At 44.7% G+C, this 24,722-nt stretch overlaps 1 protein-coding gene across 1 annotated transcript in view; it reads left to right on the top strand.

Annotated features, from left to right (window-relative positions):
- Positions 1-688: 688 nt before the first annotated feature.
- Positions 689-24,722, top strand: part of LOC124623685 (insulin-like growth factor-binding protein complex acid labile subunit) — a 74,422-nt gene continuing 50,388 nt past the window's right edge. The window contains exon 1 of the mRNA XM_047149053.1: positions 689-797. The gene's annotated coding sequence lies outside the window, so the exon portion shown is untranslated. The remainder of the gene's footprint in view (positions 798-24,722) is intronic.

Genomic DNA, 24,722 nt, shown 5'->3' with positions numbered 1-24,722 from the left:
TTGTGCTGTGCATCAGTCTAAATGAGTAACGTGCTCGAAGAATGAGATATACCAATTTAAACTGTATGCATATAGTACGTATTCCCATAATTTATAACGGTTGTGTGCAGTGGGACTTCCGTACGTTATGCTCGGCGCCACTGTTGTGGACACAGAGTCGAGAAAGATTCTTGGAAAAAGCCAACAGACGGGACTGGCACGCAGCTTACGGGCAGCAGATAAGCAAGAGCTGAACTAACGCTGACTCAGACCCCTGCAGTACAAAGACACTCCTCGGAAACAAAGCGAACGTGGGCGTAAACAAGCGACCGCCGGAGTGCGCTCTGGCGTGGCGACTCTGAGCAACAAGTGTCTGGCAGCCGGTTGCTCGCACGGACGCACGTGTGTAGTCCACAGTACAGTAGGAGCAGGGCGTAGTGCGGTGCGGAGGAGGTAAGGAGGGGTCTCCCCCCCCCCCCCCCCCCCAGTGCCCCTCCAGAGTCTTCCTGCCGTCAACTCTTCCTGCCGTCGACCCCGCCCCCTCTTGTGGCGTTCCATATCTGGGTCCCCGGGTCGGCGATGACACGCGTAGCGACATGCCTCTTCAACGACAGCCGAGTAGCTTGCCGGGACGACGATAAAGAGGAGAGGAGGCAGTAGTGGAGGGTGGGGAGGAGGGGCGCCGGGGCACCGTGGCAGCTGCTCAGGCGGGAGTGCAGTGCATACCAGTCACCGACGACGCGGCCCGCGAACAGAGCAGCTGACACCGCAACGCCGTTATGACGCCAGCTACTGTTCTCAGCAGAAGCCGCCTGTAGGTGAGTGTGAAAGACTCTACGCTTACCTTGTCCCAGTATATGCAGACAGTCTTTCCTGCTGTAGTTCAGCTCCATCCGCTCTATACGCGCTGTTGTTACTACTGCAGAGAAACGACAGTTTTCGTATGTTGTTTGTACTGCACGTAGTAGGGAACACTAAATCTAAATCTACATTTACATCTACACGCCACAAGCCACCTTCGGAGGCCGGCCGGAGTAACCGAGCGGTTCTAGGAGCTACAGTCTGGAACCGCGCGACCACTACGGTCGCAGGTTCGAATGCTGCCTCGGGCATGGATGTGTGTGATGTCCTTAGGTTTGTTAGGTTTAAGTAGTTCCAAGTTCAAGGGGTCTGATGACCTCAGCGATTAAGTCCCGTAGTGCTCAGAGCCATTTGAACCATCTGAATCACCTTCAGTATGTAATGAGGGTACATCGTTAAGGTGACCATATTTATGGGAGTCGAAGATGGGACCAGTTTTATAATTTCTCACTGCTCGAAATGTAACAATCCTGAACTATTACACATTACGAGAGCTTACAACGAGATGAATAGCAGTCACCACAAGTTAACATAACAAACGTAATTTAAAACCTAGGCACATCAGTAGTTATTATATAATTATGTTATTGTTGTGGTCTCCAGTCACAGCTGTCACTACAACCCACAGTCAAGCTTACTGTATTCATCTCTTCGTCTCCCTCCAGGGCTTTTACCCAGCACTCTTCCCGCCAATACTAAATTCGCCATCCCTCGACGTCTCACAGTCAGAATGTGTCCTATTAAGGATCCCTTGTTCTACTTATATTGTATCACAAAATTCTTCTCTCATCAGTTCTATTCAGTACTCTTCATTAACTACATGATCCACCCATTTAAACTTCAGCACTTATCTGTAGCACCAAATTTCAAAAACTTTTATTCTCTTCTTGTTTAAACTTTTTATCGCCCATGTTCCACTTTCGTACATGTCTACACTCAAAGTGAATACCTCCAGAAAAGACTTTATAACCTATATTCAATGTTAACAAACGTCTCTCCTTCAGAAACGCTTTTCTCCCCATTTCCAGTCCACATTTCGTATCTTCTCTACTTCTGCCGTCAGCAGTTATTTTGCTGCCCAAGTAGCAAAACTCGTTTACTACTTTAGGTGTCCCTTTTTCTAATCTAATTCCCTTAGCAGCACCTGATCTAATCCGACTAAATCCTTATCCTTGTCTTGCTTTTGTTGATGTTCATCTTATATCCTTCTTTGAAGACACTGTCCATCCCATTTGACTGCTCTTCCAAGTCCTTTGCTGTCATCAGTAGATTTCAAAGCTTCTTTCTTCAAATTTATTTGACTTCAGTACAGTAGTCCATCCATACTTTCAGTAAATTACGGAAAGTTTACGTGATTAGTTTCGGTGAAGTTCATCCTCCATTATCAAATGTAATAAGTATGAAATATTCAGGTTCTCATAATTAATAACCGACTCGTTTCATACTTCCTACTTTTGATAATGGTGACTGAACTTCGCCGAAACTAGTCATGTAAACTCTCTATAATTTAGTGCGACTATGGCTTGACTACTGTTCTGAAATCAAATTTGAAAAAAACTTACATTTAATCGCACTCCTTAAGACAGTCATGTCTCCCTCAAGGTTTTATTTCTCCTCCCAGAACACTGACTCTTACTCCACATTTTTTTTTTTTTTTTTTTTTTTTTTTGCTTTCATCCCTGTATAATTATAATACACCGAAATGTTAAAAGATAGTACACGGGACAAATCATTTGTTTAGGTAACTACACATAACTTTTAACACTCGGTTATTTATGCCACCATACTTTGGCGTTGAATAAATTTGATTCAGCTGATATTCGTTGTCTTTTAATTTTCAGAAGTCATAGAATTCCGAACAACGGTATTTCCCAATTAACTTTCTTGATCATTATAATTTTCAAAGTCGTCTACTTACATTTGAGTTATGACGTCCGTATCTTATTATTTAAGGGAAGTATACGCTCGACTGCTGCATTTGTACCAGGAACGCATAACATGAACTCTACAGTGTTAAACATATTTTCATAAGATATATATTCGAATGTGAAGTGCTATAACATTTGTGTCCAATGCTCATCAGTAACAATTTTTCCTGTGATTCAAGCCGGCTAGTGTGACCGAGCGGTGCTAGACGCGATGTCTGGAACCGCGCGATCGCTACGGTAACAGGTTCCAATCCTGCCTCGGGCATGGGTGTTTGTGATGCCCTTAGGTTAGTTAGGTTTAATTAGCTCTAAGTTCTAGGGGACTGATGATCTCAGATCCCATAGTGCTCAGAGCCATTTGAACCATTTGAACCTGTGATTCATTTCCCTACGTGCTGCATGTTAACGCGCTTTGGGAACAAGTTATTATCATTAGTTTTGCAGTTTAGCAATACATTTGTAAGAGATTCGTAGCATTTTTGCACTTCAACCAATGTAGGTACGTACTGCGAAAGAACCCAATTACAGTCTGAAAAGACGTGAAAAGATCCGTCCATTGTTCAGTATTCTGCTGTCACAAAATTCTCACTCCGTTTCACTGAGCTTCTTAACGTTTCCACCCCCTCCCCCACCCTCCCTCTCACACCCAAGTTTGCTTAAAGTGGCTCTTCTAACGCGTGGCATCAGTCCGGTTTTTCGTTTTTCAGTCATATTCATTCTTAAATCATAAAGTGCTTCTTCAACCTTTAACGTTGTAGCATGCTGTCCTGCCTTCAATGCAGCCGCATGAGAGGTACTACAAAACTCTTGCGAAAAGAAATACACGTGAAAGCATTAGGGTTCCCGTTAAGGAAATCCAGCTCAGTAATGTCAACTTCAGCAAAAGTACTACTGGAGATCTCGAACTTCAAAGCAATTTGTAATTCGGCGCTTCACGTATGTTATGTTAGCGTTACGATATTGAAATAAAGCATAGATACTTACTGGAAATATAAAAAGTCTTAGCCTCACGTGACTGAGAATGTGATTTGATTTCAAAAACCGAAACATTGAGGCGTCGCAGCAGAGCCCGACGGGGACAAGTGAACTGGACTCAAATAATCGGAACTTTTCTGTCCAAAATGCGATGTCTCCTCACTTTAACTATGTGTACTACTGCCACATCTACCCGTTTCCGTTCCAGCGGCGAATGCTTCGCGAGAAAAAAGACCGTTGCTAAGCCTCCGTCTGAGCTTGAACCTCGCTAATTTTACGTTCATGGTCTTTTCGCGAGACACAGGTAGGAGGAAGATCGACTCGTAGTAACGAGCGCTCTCGGAATTGTGTCAGGCAAACAAGGCTGAGATGCAGAACGCCTCTCTTGCAGTGTCTGCCACTAGAATTGGCTGAGATTCATCTTGACGCATTTGTGCTTTCTAAACGAAGCTCCAAGCTAAACGAGTTGCTCTTCTTTGGACCTCCTCTGTTTCATCTGTGAATCCGACCTGGTGTGGATACCAGATTGATGTGTTATGTTCAAGAACTGATCGAACGTGGACTTTGTAAGATACCTATTTTGTGGATGGACTACACATTCTGAGCATTCCTCAAATGAATCTATCTGCGATTAGCTTGACGCGGCCGCTCCACTTTAAATCACTCCATGGGTATACCCCTTGATATGCAATGGATGCGAATGCTTCCATTTATTATTCGAAATCGTGTAATAATAAAATAAAATAATGACTTTCGAAATGATGGGGAACAACAACCAGTCATCCTTTCCTTTAAGGCTTTATTAGAGCAAATCTAGATTTCGGCTAGGAACTAGCCATTATCAGTGCTAAAAAAGACATAAGAAGTTCATAGTAAGGCGATAGCATAACAATTTACAACTCATAGCGTAACTTACATCGCTTATGCAATATATTACATACCAGTATTTCAGGGTTTTAATACATGTCCAAGTACGTCAGTCCTCTATTGTTCGGGCTCCTGTCACAGTTCGCCGGCCGCGGTGGCCGTGCGGTTCTAGGCGCTTAAGACCGGAACCGCGGGACTGCAACGATCGCAGGTTCGAATCCTGCCTCGGGCATGGATGTGTGTGATGTCCTTAGGTTAGTTAGGTTTAAGTAGTTCTAAGTTCTAGGGGACTGATGACCTAAGATGTTAAGTCCCATAGTGCTCAGAGCCATTTGAACCATTTTTTTTGTCACAGTTCGTTGAAGACTACTGTATAATGGAGGTAGGCTTTACGGAGAACACATTGGTTGGCTGTATGGCACCTTCTTAATGAACTACGTGATACGTAACTTGCATTGTAAAACAGTTATGGTTTCTACCGAGGAACGAAATTTGCATAGCAATAATACAAAATAATATGCAAGTAAAATAGTAAAATTATGTTTGTGTCATACTTTCTACCTCTTCGAAATTTGTTGTCATGTCCTCTTGCTAACTGCCTTAGGAACACACGTTTTTCATATTAGGTGCATTGTACTGCTACCTACTGCAGGTACTCCATATCAGCGACCTCAGCTGTCATTAGACATCGTGAGACAGCAGAATAGTGCGCTCCGCGGAACTCACGGACTTCGAACGTGGTCAGGTGATTGGGTGTCACGTGGGTCATACGTCAGTACGCGACATTTCCACACTGCTGAACATCCCTAGGTCCACTGTTTCCGATGTGATAGTGAAGTGGAAACGTGAAGGGACACGTACAGCACAAAAGCGTACATATTGACCTCGTATGTTGACTGACAGAGATCGCAGACAGTTGAAGAGGGTCGTAAAGTGTAATAGGCAGACATCTATCCAGACCATCACAAAGGAATTCCAAACTGCATCAGGATCCACTGCAAGTACTATAACAGTTAGGCGGGAGGTGAGAAAACTTGGATTTCATGGTCGAGCGGCTGCTCATAAACCACACATCACGCCTGTAAATGCCAAACGACGCCTCGCTTGGTGTAAGGAGCGTGAACATTGGACGACTGAACAGTGGAAAAACGTTGTGTGGAGTGACGAATCATAGTACAGAATGTGGCTATCCGATGCCAGGGTGCGGGTATGGCGAATACCCGGTGAACGTAATCTGCTAGCGTGTGTAGTGCAAACAGTAAAATTCGGAGGCGGTGGTGTTATGGTGTGGTCGTGTTTTTCATGGAAGAGGCTTACACCTATTGTTGTTTAGCGTGGCGCTATCACAGAACAGACCTACATTGATGTCTTAAGCACCTTCTAGCTGCCCTCTGTCTAATACCGATTCGGGGATGACGATTGCATCTTTCAATACGATCGGGCGCCTGTTTATAATGCACGGCCTGTGGCGGAGTGGTTACAAGACAATAACATCCATGTAATGGACTGGCCTGCGCAGAGTCCTGACCTGAGTCCTATAGACCACCTTTGTAATGTTTTGGAACGCCGACTTCATGGCAGGCTTCATCTCGGTGCAGCACTCCGTGAAGAATGGGTTGCCATTCCAAAATAAACCTTCCGGCACGTGATTGAACGTATGTCTGCGGGAGTGGAAGCTGCCATCAAGGCTAAGGGTGGGCCAACAATGTACTGACTTCCAGCGTTACCCATGCAGGGCGCCACGAACTTGTAAGTCATTTTCAGCCAGGTGTCCGGATACTTTTGATCACATAGTGTATGATATAGCGAAAATAATGAGTGAGTTGTCTGATAGCGTGTATTCTATTCTGGTGTGCTACATACTGCAGACAGAATCCTCCAACATCATAAACATACCGAATGTGTAAACTGAAGGGGATCACTGCTGTCAGCTGCAGCGGGACATTACGCGGAATCAGCGGCGACGATCGAAAATGTATAGCGGACGGACATTCGAACCATGGATCTCCTGATTACTTGACAGGTGCGGTAACCACTGTGCTATCCGGAACACAGTGCTATCGCAACTAGACGGACCATCTCAACACGCCTCACAGCCGATCCACTCTCCCACCGAGCAACACCAAACCGCAGTTCCTGTCCGTGTACTCCAGTTCGCTACTTAGAGATTCCCACAGGAGATGAGACGTATTTGTGCATCCTCACTGAAGCAGTTGGATCCACTGCCCAGCTAGGCGTATCAATTAGTACATGAATGCGTGGCGTCTGTTTCTTCGGATTCATATAATCAACGTAACTGGTTCGTACATCGTTTCTCCCCTTGCCCCACTCCCAGATCTCTGAGATGTAGCCGCATATACACGAGAAGTTGGCAAAAATCAAGTGACATACGTCGATAAAGAAATTTCAGTTACAGTAGCTTCTTACGATTTTGTAAAATGGCTGATAAACACATGATGCATCCAGAAGAGGAGGAGAATACGAAATGAAACTCCGCGGGTTGAAAGGGTTTGTGATATTATTTCGGTAACTACCTAGGTGAGTCAAATTTACAAAGAAGTTCAGTGTGAGAATATTTACCAGTATGACGTTGCACCCCCTCTGTTACGAATACATGCACTGATTCGTTTGATAAGGATATCATAAAGCCGTTCTATCCTCTCCTCAGGCGAACTAACTCACATACATCTTGGATACATGCACTGGAACATATTTGACGTCGGACCAAATCCCGTTTGTTCTAACGATGACAGATTTGGGAATCTCTCGGGGCACGGGAGTGCCTCAACATCACGCAGACAATTAAGAAAGATACGTGTCATCTTTGGACCTTGGACGATAGTTCCTACACTACTATGTTATGATAACACTGCATAGATTCTCCAAAACGTTGGAAAAACGTACGACATCATCAGGGGTAGTTTGAGTCTTCTGACTGGTTTGATACGGCCCGCTACGAATTCCTCTCCTGTGCCAACCCCTTCATCTCAGAGGCACTAGCAACCTATGTCCTCAATCATTTGCTGGATCTCTTACGACCTCCGTCTTCCTCTACGGTTTTTACCCTCTATAGCTCCCTCTAGTACCATGGAAGCTATTACCGGGTGTCTTAATATATGTCGGTGTTTTCCATACATCCCTTCCCTCGTTCGTCTGCAGAGAATCTCCTCATGCCTTAGCTTATCAGTCCACTTAATTTTCAACATTCCTCTCTAGCACTACATATAAAATGCTTCAATTCGTATCTGTTCTGGTTTTCCCACAGTCCAGTGTTTCAGTACCACACAATGCTGTGTCAAACGTACATTCTCAGAAAGTTCTTCCCCAAATTAAGACGTATATTTGATAGTAATATACACCCCTTGGTCAGGAATATCCTTTTTGCCACTTCTGGTCTTCTTTTTGTGTCCTCCCTACTCCGTTTGTCGTGGGTTATTTTGCTGCCTGGCTAGCAGAATTCCGTAACTTCATCTACGTAGTGATCACTAATCCTCATGTTAAATTTCTCGTTCTTTCCACTTCTGTTACTTCTAATAACTTTCGTCTAGTTTCGATTTACCCTCAGTCCATATTCCGTACTCATGAGACTATTCATTCTATTCAGCAGATTCTGTAATTCGTCTTCGCCTTCACTGAGGACAGCAATGTCATCAGCGAATTTTATCACAGACATACATTCACATTCGATGTCTATCCCACTCTTGAACCTCTCTTTTATTTCCACCATTACTTCTTCGATGTAGAGATTGAACAGCAGGGGCAAAAGATTACATCCCTATCTTACATTGTCTTTAATTCGAGCACTTCGTTCTTGGACCCCCCATTCTTGTTGTCTCCGCTACGCTCTTGTAAACTTTGTATGTTACCGTCTTTCCATTCAGCTTACGCTCACTTTTCTCAGAATTCGCTCCACGTGGCACTGTTGTTCCTACGAAAGTTTCTTGATTTTTCTGTAGTGCTACTTCCATTATCAGCAGTGCCTTTATATTTCTTATAACCAAATTGATCGTTATCTAACACATCGTCAATTTTCAGAATGAGATTTTCACTCTGCAGTGGAGTGTGCACTGATATAAAACTTTCTGACAGATTAACTGTATGCTGGACCGAGACTCGATCTTCGGACTTCTGCTTTTCGCGGGCAAGTGCTCTACCATCTGAGCTACCCAAGCACGACTCACGCCCCGTCCTCACACCTTTACTTCCGCAAGTACCTCGTCTTCTACCTTCCAAACTTTACAGAAGCTCTCCTGGAAGGCTCGCAGGAGAGATTCTGTAAAGTTTGGAAGGTAGGAGACGAGGTACTTGCGGAAGTAAAGGTGTGAGGACGGGGCGTGAGTCGTGCTTGGGTAGCTCAGATGGTAGAGCACCTGCCCCGAAAGGCAAAAGTCCCAAGGTCGAGTCTCGACCCGGCATTCAGTTTTAATCTGCCAGGAAGTTTCACGTCATCAATTTTCTTTTTCATTCATTTGTATATTATTTTTGTCATCAACTTGTATGCATGAGCTGTTAAGCTCATTGTGTGACAATACTCGCATTTGTTGGCTCTTACAATCTTCGGAATTGTGTGGAAGATACATTTCCAGAAGTCAGATAATATATCATCTTACTCACACATTCCACACCAACGGGAATAGCCGTTTTGTAACAACTTCCCATAGTGACTGTATACGTCAGACAAGTCTTCCCCCTCATAGAGGCCTTCAGTGTGCTCTTTCCACCTATCCACTCTCTCTACAACATTAAACGGTTGAATTCCCGTTGCTCTCTTAACGTCAATTTCACCGAAGGTTGATTTGACTTTAAGATATGCTGAGTAATTCCTTCCGACCATCATTTCTTTTTAGATTTCTTCACACTTTTTAGTCAGCTTAGCTTCCCTACACCTCTCATTTATTTCATACCTAAGTGATTTGTATTTCTGTATTCCTGAATTTCCCTGAGCTTCCTTCTTTCACCGATCAACTGATATGTTGCTACTGATACCCGTAGTTTCTTCGCAGTTATCTTCGTAGTACCTAAGGTTTTCTTTCTAATTTCCATGATCGCCTTTTTAGAGATGTCCACTCCTCTTCAATTGAATTGTCTACTGAGCTATTTCTTATCGCAATATCTGTAGCCTAAGAGAAACTCAAGCGTATTTATTCGTTTCTTACTACTTCCGTGTCCCGCTTCTTTGCGCATAGACTATGCTCGACTAGTCTCTTTAACTTCAGCCTACTCTACATCGTTATTAAATTGTGATCTGTGTATGTATCTGCTCCTGGGTACGCCTTACAATCCAGAATCTGATTTCGGTACCACTACATGATATAATCTAACTGAAATCTTCCCAGATCTCACGCCTGTTTCCATGCGTACCTCCTCCTCTTGTGAGTTTTGAATGGGGTACTCGCTGTTACTAGCTGAAATTTATTGTGGAACTCAATAATTAATATTTCTCCTCTCTCTCACTCCTACTACTAAGCCCCATAACTATTAGATTTTCATATTCCATTATGTACAGAATTACTCGTTCAATATCCTCAAGTACTTTCTCTATCTCTTCATCTGCTGCTTGCGACGTCGGCATATATATCGGAGCTATCATTATCGGTGTCGGTTTGCTGTCGATTCTAATGAGTACAATCCTATCATTGAACTTATCACAGGAACTCACTCTCTGTCCAGCGTTCCTATTCATAACGGGTCCTGCTCCCAATGTATCATTTTCTGCTGCTGTTGATATTACTCAATACTCATCTGACCAGAAATCCTTTTCTTCCCGTTTCATTTCACTGACTCTCACTGTATCTAGATGGAGCATTTGCAGTTCCCTTTTCAGATTTTCTAGCTTCCCTACCGTATTCAAAATTCTCAAATTCCACCCCCGCCCCCCCCCCCCCCCCCGAGTAGTAGAACGTTATTCATTAGTTAGTTATTCAATTTTTTCTGTTGGTCACCTCCTCCTTGGTAGTCTCGTTCCAGAGATCCGAATGGGAGACTAGTCCGGAATCTTTCGCCAATGGGGAGATCGTCACGAGACCCTTTCACTGATAGGTCACATGTCTTGTGGATACATATTATGTTCCTTCAATGTAGTGGTTTCCATTGCCTTCTGCATCTCATGCCGTACATCATTGCTAATTCTCCCGCTTTCAGGGGCACCTGAAGGACTAGACAGTGCCCGAACATGTCTCTTCACCTCCTCTCTCTTTGTCGAGGTCATTGGCTGAATAAGGGTGACATCTTATGCCGGAAGTATATGGCCACCTTAGCTCATGATTTTTATTCAGAATTAAGGTGGTGAAGGTGTTCGAATCCAGGCCTGAGGACGTTTTCATTATCGATAAAAGACGCCGCCCCTAAACCACAAGTTGAATCAGAGGTAGAACAAAACTGCAACTGTTCGCTGTGCATAATGTGACGCCATTCATCAGCAGCCGATTCTTTGCGATCACGTATCTCTCCATGGCTTGCATGCAGGGGACTATAACTGCCTTATTCGGCTGCTTCTAGTCTGCAACTAATGATAGGGGATGACACATAACGTTGCATGGTGTCCGTTACCTGTCGTCGGATGGTAGGCGCAAATGCGAAGAGGTTACGATGTGCTTGGTGCGCAATACGGCGATCTTCCCTTGTGATGGTTAGTCTTTGTCAGGACTAACATCCCCATGTAGTCCTACACCGGGTCGTTGTCACATCTGAACGCCGACAAACCTGGATATTGAACGATTCGACCAGTCAGCCAAATGGAGACCCACAATGAGGCTTGTTTCACACTCTGTCAGGTTATCTCACACATGCCGCACTGCGCTTTCTAGCCTATCTTCACATTTACAAGCAATCCTACTCCAATTTTACCATTTTCTGCTGCTTTTAATATTACCGCTTATTCGTGTGACCAGATTTCGGTGTTTCCATTTCACTTCACTGTCCTCCAAGAAATCTATATCAGTGTTTGCATTTTCTTTTTCAATTCTTCTAAGGTAGGAACTTGTGGCAGATCCATCAGACCAGTCAGAATCTAGCTGGTAACTATAAAAAAAAGAAAAAAGTTAAAAAACGACTTGTCAATGTTACCTCCCTCTTCGTAGTCGCCTCTTAGAGATCCAGATGGGGTACTAATACGGAAACGTTTGTCAATGTCCAATAACTGACTACAAATCTTGCGAATGTTCACGCTCCAATCATATCAATGTGACACCTGTCGAATGCCTGAATAACCACCTTTTGCAGCGCGGACGCGCAGGAATAGAGTCAGTGAGGTTCTGAAATGTACCGACAGATTAGTAGAGCCATGCCGACTTCAAGGCCGTGACCAACTTCATTAGGTTTCACAGCTGAGGATCCATGACGCAAGCAGCCTCATCGAGGTGATCCCAGAGGTTCTCGACTGGGTCTAAATCTATGGGGTTAGGTGACCAGGGCAGTACGGTAAACTCACGCTATGACCTGTGTGACGTGCTGTATTGTGCTGCTGTGTTTATTAATCATGAATTCCAGAATGACGAGACCACCCCAGGGATGCCTCAACATTCCCTAAACAATAACGCTGGACCCATCTCTCCGATGGAGCGCAACACGTGATTCTTCTGGAAAGGTCACCTGCCGTCACTCACTGGACGTCCAGTTCCTGTATTAGCAGGGAAACGCCTGCCTTCGTCGCTGATGAACAGCAGTCAGCATGAGTGCATGCACCAGGTGTCTTCTCCGGTGGATCAACGCTCACTAAACATTTAGGGGACACTGTTGGTAACCCCTTGGTTCATGTGGGTGCTCAATAAAAAATGTTCAAATGAGTGTGAAATCTTATGGGACTTACCTGCTAAGGACATCAGTCCCTAAGCCTACACACTACTTAACCTAAATTATCCTAAGGACAAACACACATACCCATGCCCGAGGGAGGACTCGAACTTCCGCCAGACCAGCCGCACAGTCCACGACTGTTGTGATCAATAGGTTCACGTCTATTCACCCAGTCACCTCCCCACAGCCGTCGCACATCACTGTTATCTATGTCCCGTGGTGCACTACAGTTGCCTTGGTGCCGGTTTTGGATAGCGTCGTTTTGCCGCCCACGTACGACGGTACGCGTACGGTTTATAGACTTAGCCGTTTCCAAAATGCTTCCACTCTACGCTCGGTGCTTGACCTTTTGGACGTCAGATAATTCGATCCCTTTGCGCATAATGTAGACTGCGCTGTTCTCCGCGGCCTCCATCCCCCTCTTCCACCCGCCCGATCGCCTTATATACTCACCACTGCTAGTGCTGTCTACGAGAGGTTACTGCACATTGAGCCGGCCGCGTTGGTCTAGCGGTTCTAGGCGCTCAGTCCGGAACCGCGGGACTGCTACGGTCGCAGGTTCGAATCCTGCCTCGGGCATGGATGTGTGTGATGTCCTTAGGTTAGTTAGGTTTAAGTAGTTCTACGTTCTAGGGGACTGATGACCACAGATGTTAAGTCCCATAGTGCTCAGAGCCATTTGAACCATTTTGAACTGCACATTGACATCGAGTTTGGACAGTGGCCATATTAATGGGACTGGATCATGTAGAACGTGTATCTATAATGTAGTGGTTTCCTTGCCTTCTGCATCTTCATGCCATTGATCTTTGCTGGTTCTTACGGCTTTTAGTCAATTTCTTATCCCAAACACAAGAATTCATTCTGGAAGCCATTCCGCTTCTCCTCCCTCGTTGGAAGAACGAGCTTGCGTCCTTATACCGGAATCCTTCGACTGCCGTTACTGATTACATTCATTCGAAATGTAAGCAGTGGCTGTTCTGAATCCAGGACTTGTGGTTACTAGTGACAGACGCTGCTACTAGACCTCGGCTGCAACAGTCTTCTACATCACCGTATTACAAATACGTTTATTTTCATTTTATCCTGTTTTCCTGTACTCAGGGCTTCGCTCTCGTACAGTTTTGTACCCGTGCTCTCACGGACTCCTTCCTAAAACCATGCCAAAATTGATGTAAGAGCTCTTGGGGATACCACTGATACCCTGCTTAGTACACTTGTGGTGCGCATTGTGCTTAAACAGTTCGGTGTGATCTTCCTTCCTAGAATCATAAGGCTTTGAATTATTATTCTTCTCCTCCAGAACTGACAAATCATATGTCGTAATTTTACCTTCTAATGTCCTTTCTCGCATTCATATTCGATATGTATGCATTTAGCCTTGGTTCTATGCCAAGGAAGCAATCCGTTCCACTGAAAAACTCTTCACATATACTCCTTAATGTTAGGCAAAATGGCTAAGTCGCCTTCTAATCTGAGCGTGGCAACTCTTATAAAAAGCGGAAAGATTGTCTCTGGAGCAGTCGACACCCTTCACAGGTAGCATTTTAGTCTTTTATAAGGGGTTGTTCGTTACACCGTGAAGTTGAGTATTTATAAATGGCTGCCTGTGACGAAGAATAAATAGCCATTATTTGAGTCAATAAATGAGAGAGGCCATGGAAGGTAAATCAGTTATGCCACAGCACTACTCCTGTACAAAATAATGGAGAGTGAGCGAATAATAAGATGCTCACGATACATTGCCAAGCTATTGGGAATATTCTAAGCTGAATAGACTATTGTACACATGCGGAATTTTTATATCTACACAAGACCCTGGGGACAAGTACGCCAGGTTCTTTCTGAGATGTAATCAGCCCAGAAGGCGGTGGTCGCCTTTAGGTAACGTAGTTTCGTAACACATCGTAACGTAACGTACTGCCGCGACCCACTTTCGCCGGGACAGTCCCGGCGCGACTGCTTCCTACTTCCCCTGAGCCTCGCGTCCGAATACGCTCTCTTCCTTGATGGAGCCACTTTTCTCATCATGGAAGAGCACCACTCCACAGGGACCACCAGTCGCAATACTTGTTCCGCTACACGTGATACGGTTCCACGGAAAAATTCGTTAAAGTTAGGCGATAGAAGTACACTTCAGGCAAAGTAACGCAACATCCTCATGGACAAGGATGTTTTCTTGACAAGTGAGGTGAAGAGTAGCTCATTGGAGGAATATACGACAGCAAATTCAGACCAATGAAACACGAATGTTACAGTACATGGCGCCCAGAAAGTACCATCAATTCACCGTGCAGCCCCTCCCCCTCCCCCTAACCACTACCCTGCCTCTCCCCCCACCCCGCCCACCGCCATCTTTCGGCAACGCAAGCGTGTATTCTAGGATGTAAACAAAAACGATAATAAGGCTACCAAATGGACTCACACAAGTGTCTTGCACTTTTTGTTGCGACAAGGCAACGGTTCTTCCAGGGCCCGGAGAACGAATAAGTTCCCGATTAATCATATCTTATTGTTCTTGAAGTGGTCTTCAGTCCGAAGACTGGTTTGATGCTGTTGTCCATGGTGCACTATCCTGTGCGAGCCTCTTCATCTCTGAATAAATAGAACTGTAATTAAAGTTCAGGGAGAAGAAATAGGAAGTTTGAGGATGGCCCATGACAATGTAATTCTGTCAGAGACAACAAAGAACTTGGATCAGCAGTTGAACAGAATGGACGGTGTTTTGTAAACAAGATACACGGTGAACATCAACAAAAGCGAAACGAGGATAATGGAATGTAGTAGAATCAAACAGAATACAAAACGAGATACTTAGAGTAGTAGACGAGTTTAGCTATTTGGACAGCAAAATAACTGATGATAGACAAAGCAGAGGGAATGTAAAATCTAGAATGGGAATGGCCAGAAAAGCATTTCTGAAGAAAAGAAATTTGTTAACACCGAATAAAAATTTAGGTCCTAGGAAGTCTTTTCTGAAGGTATTTGTACGGGGTGGAGCCATATTTGGAAGTGAAACATGGACTATAAACAGCTTAGATAATCAGAGACTTTAAGAAGTTGAAGATTAGATGGGTAGATTACGCAACTAATTGAGAGACACTGAACAGTATTGGGGAAACAAGAAATTTGTGGCACAACCTGTTGAGAGAACGCATTCTCGAACATCGAGGGATCACAGTTTAGTGGTGGAGGGAAGTGGTGTGTGGGGGGGGGGGGGCGGGGGGGGGTGTAAAATCGTAAAGGGAGTCAACGATTCAGAAGCATATGGATAGCAGTAGTTATTTGGCGTGTCCATATGCCACACAGCGGGCTGTTTACTGCTCTTGCTGGCTAGGGCACTTGCTATGCACCACGAAGAGCACGTTGTGTCGCAGCAGATGTATGTGGACATGTAGTGTGATGCTGAAAATGCACATCACCTTCCTGTTGAACAAATTGCGGTAGCAGTGAAGTAACAACCTGTGCAATGTATCAGGCACTGGATACTTTACCCTGCCCGAACACCAAACAGTAAATGAGACCGCAAGCTGTAACTGATGTCCTTGCCCCTACCACCTGCTACGCACATACACGGTCCTGTGAAACCCAGCTCGCGCTATTCGTCCACGAGACTCAGAGGGCCATAGACACGGGTTCACAGGTAGATGCCGTGTTTCTTGACTTCCGCAAGGCGTTCGATACAGTTCCCCACAGTCGTTTAATGAAAATAGTAAGAGCATATGGACTATCAGACCAATTGTGTGATTGGATTGAAGAGTTCCTAGATAACAGAACGCAGCATGTCATTCTCAATGGAGAGAAGTCTTCCGACGTGAGAGTGATTTCGGGTGTGCCGCAGGGGAGTGTCATAGGACTGTTGCTATTCACAATATACATAAATGACCTTGTGGATGACATTGGAAGTTCACTGAGGTTTTTTGCAGGTGATGCTGTGGTGTATCGAGAGGTTGCAATAATGGAAAATTATACTGAAATGCAGGAGGATCTGCAGCGAATTGACGCATGGTGCAGGGAATGGCAATTGAATCTCAATGTAGACAAGTGTAATGTGCTGCGAATACATAGAAAGATTGTTCCCTTATCATTCAGCTACAAAATAGCAGGTCAGAAACTGGAAGCAGTGAATTTCATAAATTATCTGGGAGTACGCATTTGGAGTGATTTAAAATGGAATGATCGTATAAAGTTGATCCTTGGTAAAGCAGATGCCAGACAGAGATTCATTGGAAGAAGCCTAAGGAAATGTAATCCGAAAACAAAGGAAGTAGGTTACAGTACGCTTGTTCGCCCACTGCTTGAATACTGATCAGCAGTGTGGGATCCGTACCACATAGGGTTGATAGAAGAGATAGAGAAGATCCAACGGAGAGAAGCGCGCAACGATACAGGATCATTTAGTAATCGCGAAAGCGTTACGGAGATGATAGATAAACTCCAGTGGAAGACTCTGCAGGAGATACGCTCAGTAGCTCGCTACGGGCTTTTATTAATGTTTCGAGAACATACCTTCACCGAAGAGTCAAGCAAGATATTGCTCCCTCCTACGTGTATCTCGCGCAGAGACCATGAGGATAAAATCAGAGAGATTAGAGCCCACACAGAAGCATACCGACAATCCTTCTTTCCACAAACAATACGAGACTGGAATAGAAGGGAGAACCAATAGAGGTACTCAGGGTACCCTCCGCCACACACCGTCAGGTGGCTTGCGTAGTATGGATGCAGATGTAGATAGACACAAATAGAAACACACACACACGCACACGCACACACACACACACACACACACACACCATAAAGCCTGGGATGGGGCTTGGATGTCGTGGACAAATGCACTCTGGAATAGGCAGCTCACCGGGTTTACACCATAGACGTGCGTATCCAGTCACTTACTTACAGACAAATACTCTTCACTGAAGACAATAGGGCGTCATTCCACTCTCCAGTCAGTTCTTTCACGATACCAGACACCATGCTTGGCGACGTCGTGGCCAGAGGCACAAGTGATGATCTTGACGCGTGTCTGTACTACGCGGACGTCCAGAACCTGGTTTACCTGGTGCAGGAATGTTCTACAGGCCAGTACTGAAAGCAGCGGCACATCACCGATATACTGTGCCCAACACCTGCAGCAATCCATCGATGCATCCATCTATCTTCCGGCAGGCCCAGAGTGCGATCCCCATTCAAATGGCTGTAACTGTTCAACAGGAGTACGTACTCGGGCCGGTGGCGCGTAGTAGTACCCTAGAATGAATGTTGCAAACACCGTTCCTGTCAGCACACTTAGTGCTTGCAGAGTCAAAATAGAGGGCGCACAGAAGGGTAACCTGAGAGCCATCTGATCGCCGATAATCGTGACAACTCCTCAGTTTGCACATATTACGCCCCGATGCTTCTGAACGCAGTACTGGTGTGTTTTGGACGTTTTCCTGGCTGTGTATATTACAAATTGTGTGTACTTGACAGCATAGGGTTAAGGGAACATTGCGTACAAGCGTGAAGTGCTACTTCACAACTACATATTCGTGACGGCCAGAATATCGGCAAAGCTGTCGAACGTACAGTTTTAATTATGGATCATATACAGGGTGTTTAACGTAAAGTGTCCCTATTCTCAAGTGGGATAAGGGTAATCAAAAGCAGAAATATACCATATATCATCACCATCATCTTCATCACCTTCCTTCCATGTATTAGGCCTCATGACTTGTTACCGTCTCATCTTTTCACTGCCATGTTTTCATTGGACCACCTAGAGATCTTACACCATACGAGTCTTGGTGTAACAAGAAGTATAGGATCCTCCTTGAGCTCATTCACTGTACATGTTTTGTTCAGTTGGTCTGGTAGTTTTCAACATGATGTATGATGAATTACTAATGTCATGAAATTTACCAACAGCCTGTAACTTAAAATGTTATTTTATTTTATTTTGAAGGCTACCAGTTTCAGCATTTCACTATGCCATCTTCAGGCCGCATATGCATCTCTCAAAATAAACTAAAATGTCATATAGAGCCATAAAAATCTGGCCATCGTGAATTTAGTCGTTGTACTAGTGCTTCAATCGAAAACTTGATAGCAGCTCAAGCTATCAAGTCTACAAATGAAGCGCCTGAAATCACGACATCTAGGGATTCATAGCTCTATATGACAGTTTCGTTTATTTGGAGAGATGCATACTGGGCCTGAAAAGGCATAGTGAAATGCTCAAACTGGTAGCCCTCAAAATAAAATAAAGTAACATCTTAAGTTACACGGCAGTTGGTGATTTCCATTTACACTGACAATTCCTTAACCAGTCGATGTCCACTGTCCATGATGGACCAACAAAGATTGACACATGATGGGTTCCATTCTAAGTTCCTTCAACATATCTTCATTTCTTTTGTGATTCCATTTGGTCTAGCTATCGATTCGTCTCAAGACTTTCATGTAACGGGCTGTTAGTGTTTGTCCAGGCTTGCCCAGCCTAGGTCCTACCACGATCGTACAAAAGAGTATTCCGGTGTGTTTCTGGACTAGGAAAAATTTCATTACATTAGTAATGACTCCCATTGTTTTTGTATACCTCGTTACTTTTTCAGCTCGGTGCGTTTCCTACAGAAAGGACAGTTCATAGCTTAAATCTATGAATGATTTCACTGCTCCCAGAATTTCATTTTTTTAGGCATATCTTACTTTGTCATTTACCTTTGAGACCGTCTTGTTACCGAGGCTCATTTGGGTTCTGGGAGTAGTCTGTGTTTTCTGAGAGTTGGTTACCAGCCATCTGCTCAACCTCTTCTAGGAGGACCAGGATTTTCTTTTGAAGAAAGAATGGAGAGTGACAGACTTCCCTTAAAGACAAGAAATTGTAAGTTCCATGGGAGAAGAGACAGAGGAAGACACCGACAGAGATGGGTACCGCAACAGGCAATTTCTGCCTAATACCTGAAGAAAAGATGAAGATGATTTTACTTTGTAGTGGATATTTTCCGCAGAAGGCCATAGTTTTTGTGTTTTCAGTGCTGATATCCGGCCGGATTGTGTGGCCGAGCGGTTCTAGGCGCTTCAGTCTGGACCCGCGTGACCGCTCCGGTCGCAGGTTCGAATCCTGCCTCGGGCATGGATGTGTATGATGTCCTTAGGTTAGTTAGGTTTAATTAGTTCTAAGTTCTATGGGACTGATGACCTCATATGTTAAGTCCCATAGTGCTCAGAGCCATTTGAACCATTTTTTGTTGATATTCAAGACATGTTTCTCGGATACCACTTGTAAATTGTGTCCAGAATGCTCGTTGTTTTCAGATGGTATAACAGCTAAATCTTCTACATAAACTAAATCATCTAGCTTTGTGTTCCTGCTCATTGGAATGACGTCGTGTGGCATTTATCTCACTCTTGGATGATTTTACTTATACGAATAATAAATAAGAGTCGGGAAATGTCACATTCCTGTCGTACATCTGCATGTTTTCCTTCTTGGCACTGTTCAATTTTGTTGTTCAAATTTTCGTAGTAATTTGTTCCTAAATTGCCACCTAAATAAGACGCTATACTTCGTTTTGATGAAATTGAAGCAGGTGATTATTCTTATGCCTTCTGAAGGAGCATACAGATCAGTTACTGGGTTTGTGTTAGAACAGATCTGGCACACAAATGATGTTCTGCTTTATCCGAATGGAAATATTTTGATTCCACTGTTTGACGTGTGTTTAACTGTTTCAGCTAAAGTTTATGCCTGAAAGTGTTTATAGCTTTCGCGACATGCAGAGAGAAGAATCTTCCACCTTACAACAACCATAAGATCGGAATTGTAGCTATAATTACTGAATTTAAATTGGTAGTCAGAAGCTAAAATGTGGCCTTAAAAATGTTTGTGTGTGTAACCCATTCACTCGAACATACCGAAAGAAATTAACGTAAAGTGGCGCCTGTAAATTGGGACGGCTGCCCTTCAACGCCAGGTTGGAAAGGTTTCAGTTTGCCTTTATCCAACGTTTCTTACACCATGTTGTTTACAAGCAGACTGTGTAATGGAGAGTTGTTACAAGGGCAGTGTTCAATTGGAAAGAGTACAAAGGAAGAAGGGCAGTGGCTTTTGTGACTCAGATCTTGGGATCTTGGACAGCGGTATGAACTAGCGGCAGTGAGATGTTATGTTGTTATATTATGTTAACCGGGGACCTAGAAACGACGGAGAGGCTCCGCCCCAGCCGTAGCCGCAGTGATCCGCAACCCCACGACGACTACCGCAGTCCACTTCACCCCTCCGCTGCCCCACACATAACCCAGGGTTATTGTGCGGTTCGGCCCCCGGTGGACCCCCCCAGGGAACGTCTCACACCAGACGAATGTAACCCCTATGCTTGGAGGCCAAGTATGGTAGTGTACACGTACGTGGAGAACTTGTTTACGCAGCAATCGCCGAAATAGTGTAGCTGAGGCGGAATTGTAGAGGACGAATTGTGTGATTGGATTGAAGAGTTCCTAGATAACAGAACGTAGCATGTCATTCTCAATGGAGAGAAGTCTTCCGAAGTAAGAGTGATTTCAGGTGTGCCGCAGGGGAGTGTCATAGGACCGTTGCTATTCACAATATACATATATGACCTCGTGGATGATATCGGAAGTTCACTGAGGCTTTTTGCAGATGATGCTGTGGTGTATCGAGAGGTTGTAACAATGGAAAATTGTACTGAAATGCAGGAGGATCTGCAGCGAATTGACGCATGATGCAGGGAACGGCAATTGAATCTCAATGTAGACAAGTATAATGTGCTGCGAATACATAGAAAGATTGTTCCCTTATCATTCAGCTACAAAATAGCAGGTCAGCAACTGGAAGCAGTTAATTCCATAAATTATCTGGGAGTACGCATTAGGAGTGATTTAAAATGGAATGATCATATAAAGTCGATCGTCGGTAAAGCAGATGCCAGACTGAGATTCATTGGAAGAATGCTAAGGAAATGTAATCCGAAATCAAAGGAAGTAGGTTACAGTACGCTTGTTCATCCACTGTTTGAATACTGGTCAACAGTGTGGGATACGTACCACATAGGGTTGATAGAAGAGATAGAGAAGATCCAACGGAGAGAAGCGCGCTTCGTTACAGGATCATTTAGTAATCGCGAAAGCGTTACGGAGATGATAGATAAACTCCAGTGGAAGACTCTGCAGGAGAGACGCTCAGTAGCTCGCTACGGGCTTTTGTTAAAGTTTCGAGAACATACCTTCACCGAAGAGTCAAGCAGGATATTGCTCCCTCCTACGTGTATCTCGCGCAGAGACCATGAGGATAAAATCAGAGAGATTAGAGCCCACACGGAAGCATACCGACAATCCTTCTTTCCACAAACAATACGAGACTGGAATAGAAGGGAGAACCAATAGAGGTACTCAGGGTACCCTCCGCCACACACCGTCAGGTGGCTTGCGGAGTATGGATGTAGATGCAGATAAGGGGAACCAGCCCGTATTTGCCGAAGGAGGTGGAAAACCGCCTGAAAACCATCCACAGACTGGCCGGCTCACCGGACCTCGACACAAATCCGCCAGGCGGATTCGTCCCGGGGACCGGCCCTCCTTCCCGCCCGGAACCCGTGCGTTAGACCGCACGGCCAACCGGCCGGGCAGGGCACTGAGATGAGTCACCCGCGTCGACCTTCGGACACAACGAGGCTGGCAGCGGTAACCACCAGTACGTACAGCGACTTTCTGTTGCGGCGGTGGCGCCTGCTCTGCTTATGGGTTTGTGCGTCATCTGACGCAATTTAATCAATTAAATTCCAGGTGGTTACAATTAAAGTTTACCTACTTAGGAAGGTCCAGTGTGGGTTGAAATTGTGTGACAGCGAAACTTGGTAGATTTCGCTCAGATGGCTCTGAGCACTATGAGACTTAACATCTGAGGTCATCAGTCACATAGAACTTAGAACTACTTAAACCTAACTAACCTAAGGACATCACACACATCCACGCCCGAGGCAGGATTCGAACCTGCGACCGTAGCAGTCGCGCTGTTCCGGACTGAAGTGCCCAGAACCGTTCGGTCACCGCGGCCGGCCTGGTAGATAACCTAATGTGTTAATGCGTAACCGAATTACGCTGGATATTTTGGCCACCACGTGCAAATCTGACACCGCACAGCATGGCGACAGTGTATTTGGTGCCCATGTCGAACAAATTACGTAATAAAAAAATCGACATTATACATTTATCGCTAATTTGACCTTTACTGCCCATATCCCGTTTCTAACCCATTACACATGGAAACATCTCTATACGTATTTATTGCATTCATAGTTCAGATTCGCACCTGGTGGCCAAAACTACAACTAATTTTCTGTCCATCGTAAATCGGTTCCATGTTAACGCGCTAGAACAGGCCTAGTTGCTGAGTTTCGCTGCCATGTGGTAATTACAGCAGATACTGTACTTCTGTGAGTACCTGTAATTTAATTATAACCACCCCACAAGTGTGCATTTTCTACTTCTCGCGGGGTAAAGAATAGTTCATTAAATTTCGGGCATGCAGCCGCGCAAATAAAATTTCCTGCACTGATATTTCGGCCACGAATCGTCCGGCCATCCTCAGAGTGAGTCACAGGTCTTGTCACTGAGGATGACCGGACGAACGCGGCCGAAATATCAGTGGAGGAAATTTTATTTGCGCGGCTGCATGCCCGAAATTTAGTGGATTATTCACCCGGCAAGTATTTATTAACTCAAACGAGAATGGGAGTCATTTTACTGGTGCACAGGCAGCAATGTCAACCATATTCGCTGACGAACTTGCGTTTCCCTCTGTGGGTACAACTCCGTTCCATGGCACTCCCAGACAGATCGCCATCCGGACCCTTCCGTGTTCCATGACTCATACGTGTGCCTTGTTCAGATGAGGCGAGCCAGAGTGTAGGATGGAGTATACGAATCTCACATGACTGATACTCGCAGTGAAACTTTCGCGAAGTTTTTGTGCCTAACTATTAGCTTTGTGTCGAAGAATGAAGAAAAAACTTGTCTCAGCCGACGTTGTACACGTTCCTTACTCTCTTGGTACATTCGCTCAGAAGAAATTAGACAAAATACGTTTCTCATTTACCCGTAGTTCTTTTATCGATTCTAAATGAAATAAGCACTGTTCCGAAATCTAAATTTTCAGTAGGTTTATTGCACGAACGGAAGCTTTGTGTACGAAACTTAAGAATTTGGCGGTGGAAGATTTTACTACACAACACTCGTTTCACTGTACACAGGAAGACATTGTAGTAATTTAGTGCCTTCTGCTGCCATGGAGCACTTATCGAACGCAGTGACTCAAGTCATAGCTACGTATTCTTCATTCTGAATCTGCGGAATTATAGCCTCGCTAAATCACTCTCTCTGTCCACCCGCGTAGCTGAGTAGTCATCGAGGTTGACCGCGTTTCGGAGGATGCAGGTTCGAAAGACGATACTGCCAGATAATTTTCTTTCGTGGAAGGAGTGGAAAAGAGTGCACGTACGCCTCGTGATGCTGACTGAGGAGCTACTCGAGCGATTAGTAGCGGCTCCAAGTAACGAAAATCGGATATGGCCGGGAGAGCGGTGTGCTGCATCCAAAGACACCATTGGCGGGTGATGACACGGCGGTCGGTCTAAACCGACGAGCTTGCCAGAGCGTGTGAGCGAAGTTTACGTTTCTGCTTCAGCCTCTTACCGGCGGCGTTTTGAAATCTTGTCGTGAACGTCACTTTATCATTGGACCTTGCCTATGGACACAGGATGTGTCGAGCCTGTTTGTCTCTTAGATAGAAGCCCACACAAATAAACCTGAACAGCTGGTGACAGTAGTTTTCCAAACTACGGACGGTTAGTTGCCAAATCAGCATAGCTTCTGCGGTACGTCATCTAAAAACGTACTAGTCTCTTTAAAACAAGGTGCTATTTTCGGAGAAATACTTTTGATTGCACTAAAAGTTCATACTTGCGGTATATAGCGATTTGGAGTAAATTTTCTTTGTTGATCGCGCGACGACGAGTGGGAACCAAAACCGCTTTCACCTTCCAGCCTGAAGGCCATCATGACACCAGTATGTTTACTTTTTTTATTTTTACTTAGCCACTATACTTCGTGCTTCATATTCCGAAATATATAAACTGTAACGCAGAACCAAACGCTTATTAAGTATAGACAAAGTCGTACGGCATGAACGATTGGGAGAAGCCAGAGTACAGGCGCAGGGTTTCCTATGCTTCGCGCCCGCAGGCACCTTTTCTTCTCGAAGTATGAGCTTTGTATGGAAATGTAGCTATTAACTGCAGGAGACTATAATAATTATTTATA

This window comes from Schistocerca americana, chromosome 1 (genome assembly GCF_021461395.2).
Source record: "Schistocerca americana isolate TAMUIC-IGC-003095 chromosome 1, iqSchAmer2.1, whole genome shotgun sequence".
Classification (NCBI taxonomy): Eukaryota; Metazoa; Arthropoda; class Insecta; order Orthoptera; family Acrididae; genus Schistocerca; species Schistocerca americana.
The sequence above is the reverse complement of the archived record's forward strand: the minus strand, read 5'-3'. Positions and strand labels throughout refer to the sequence as shown.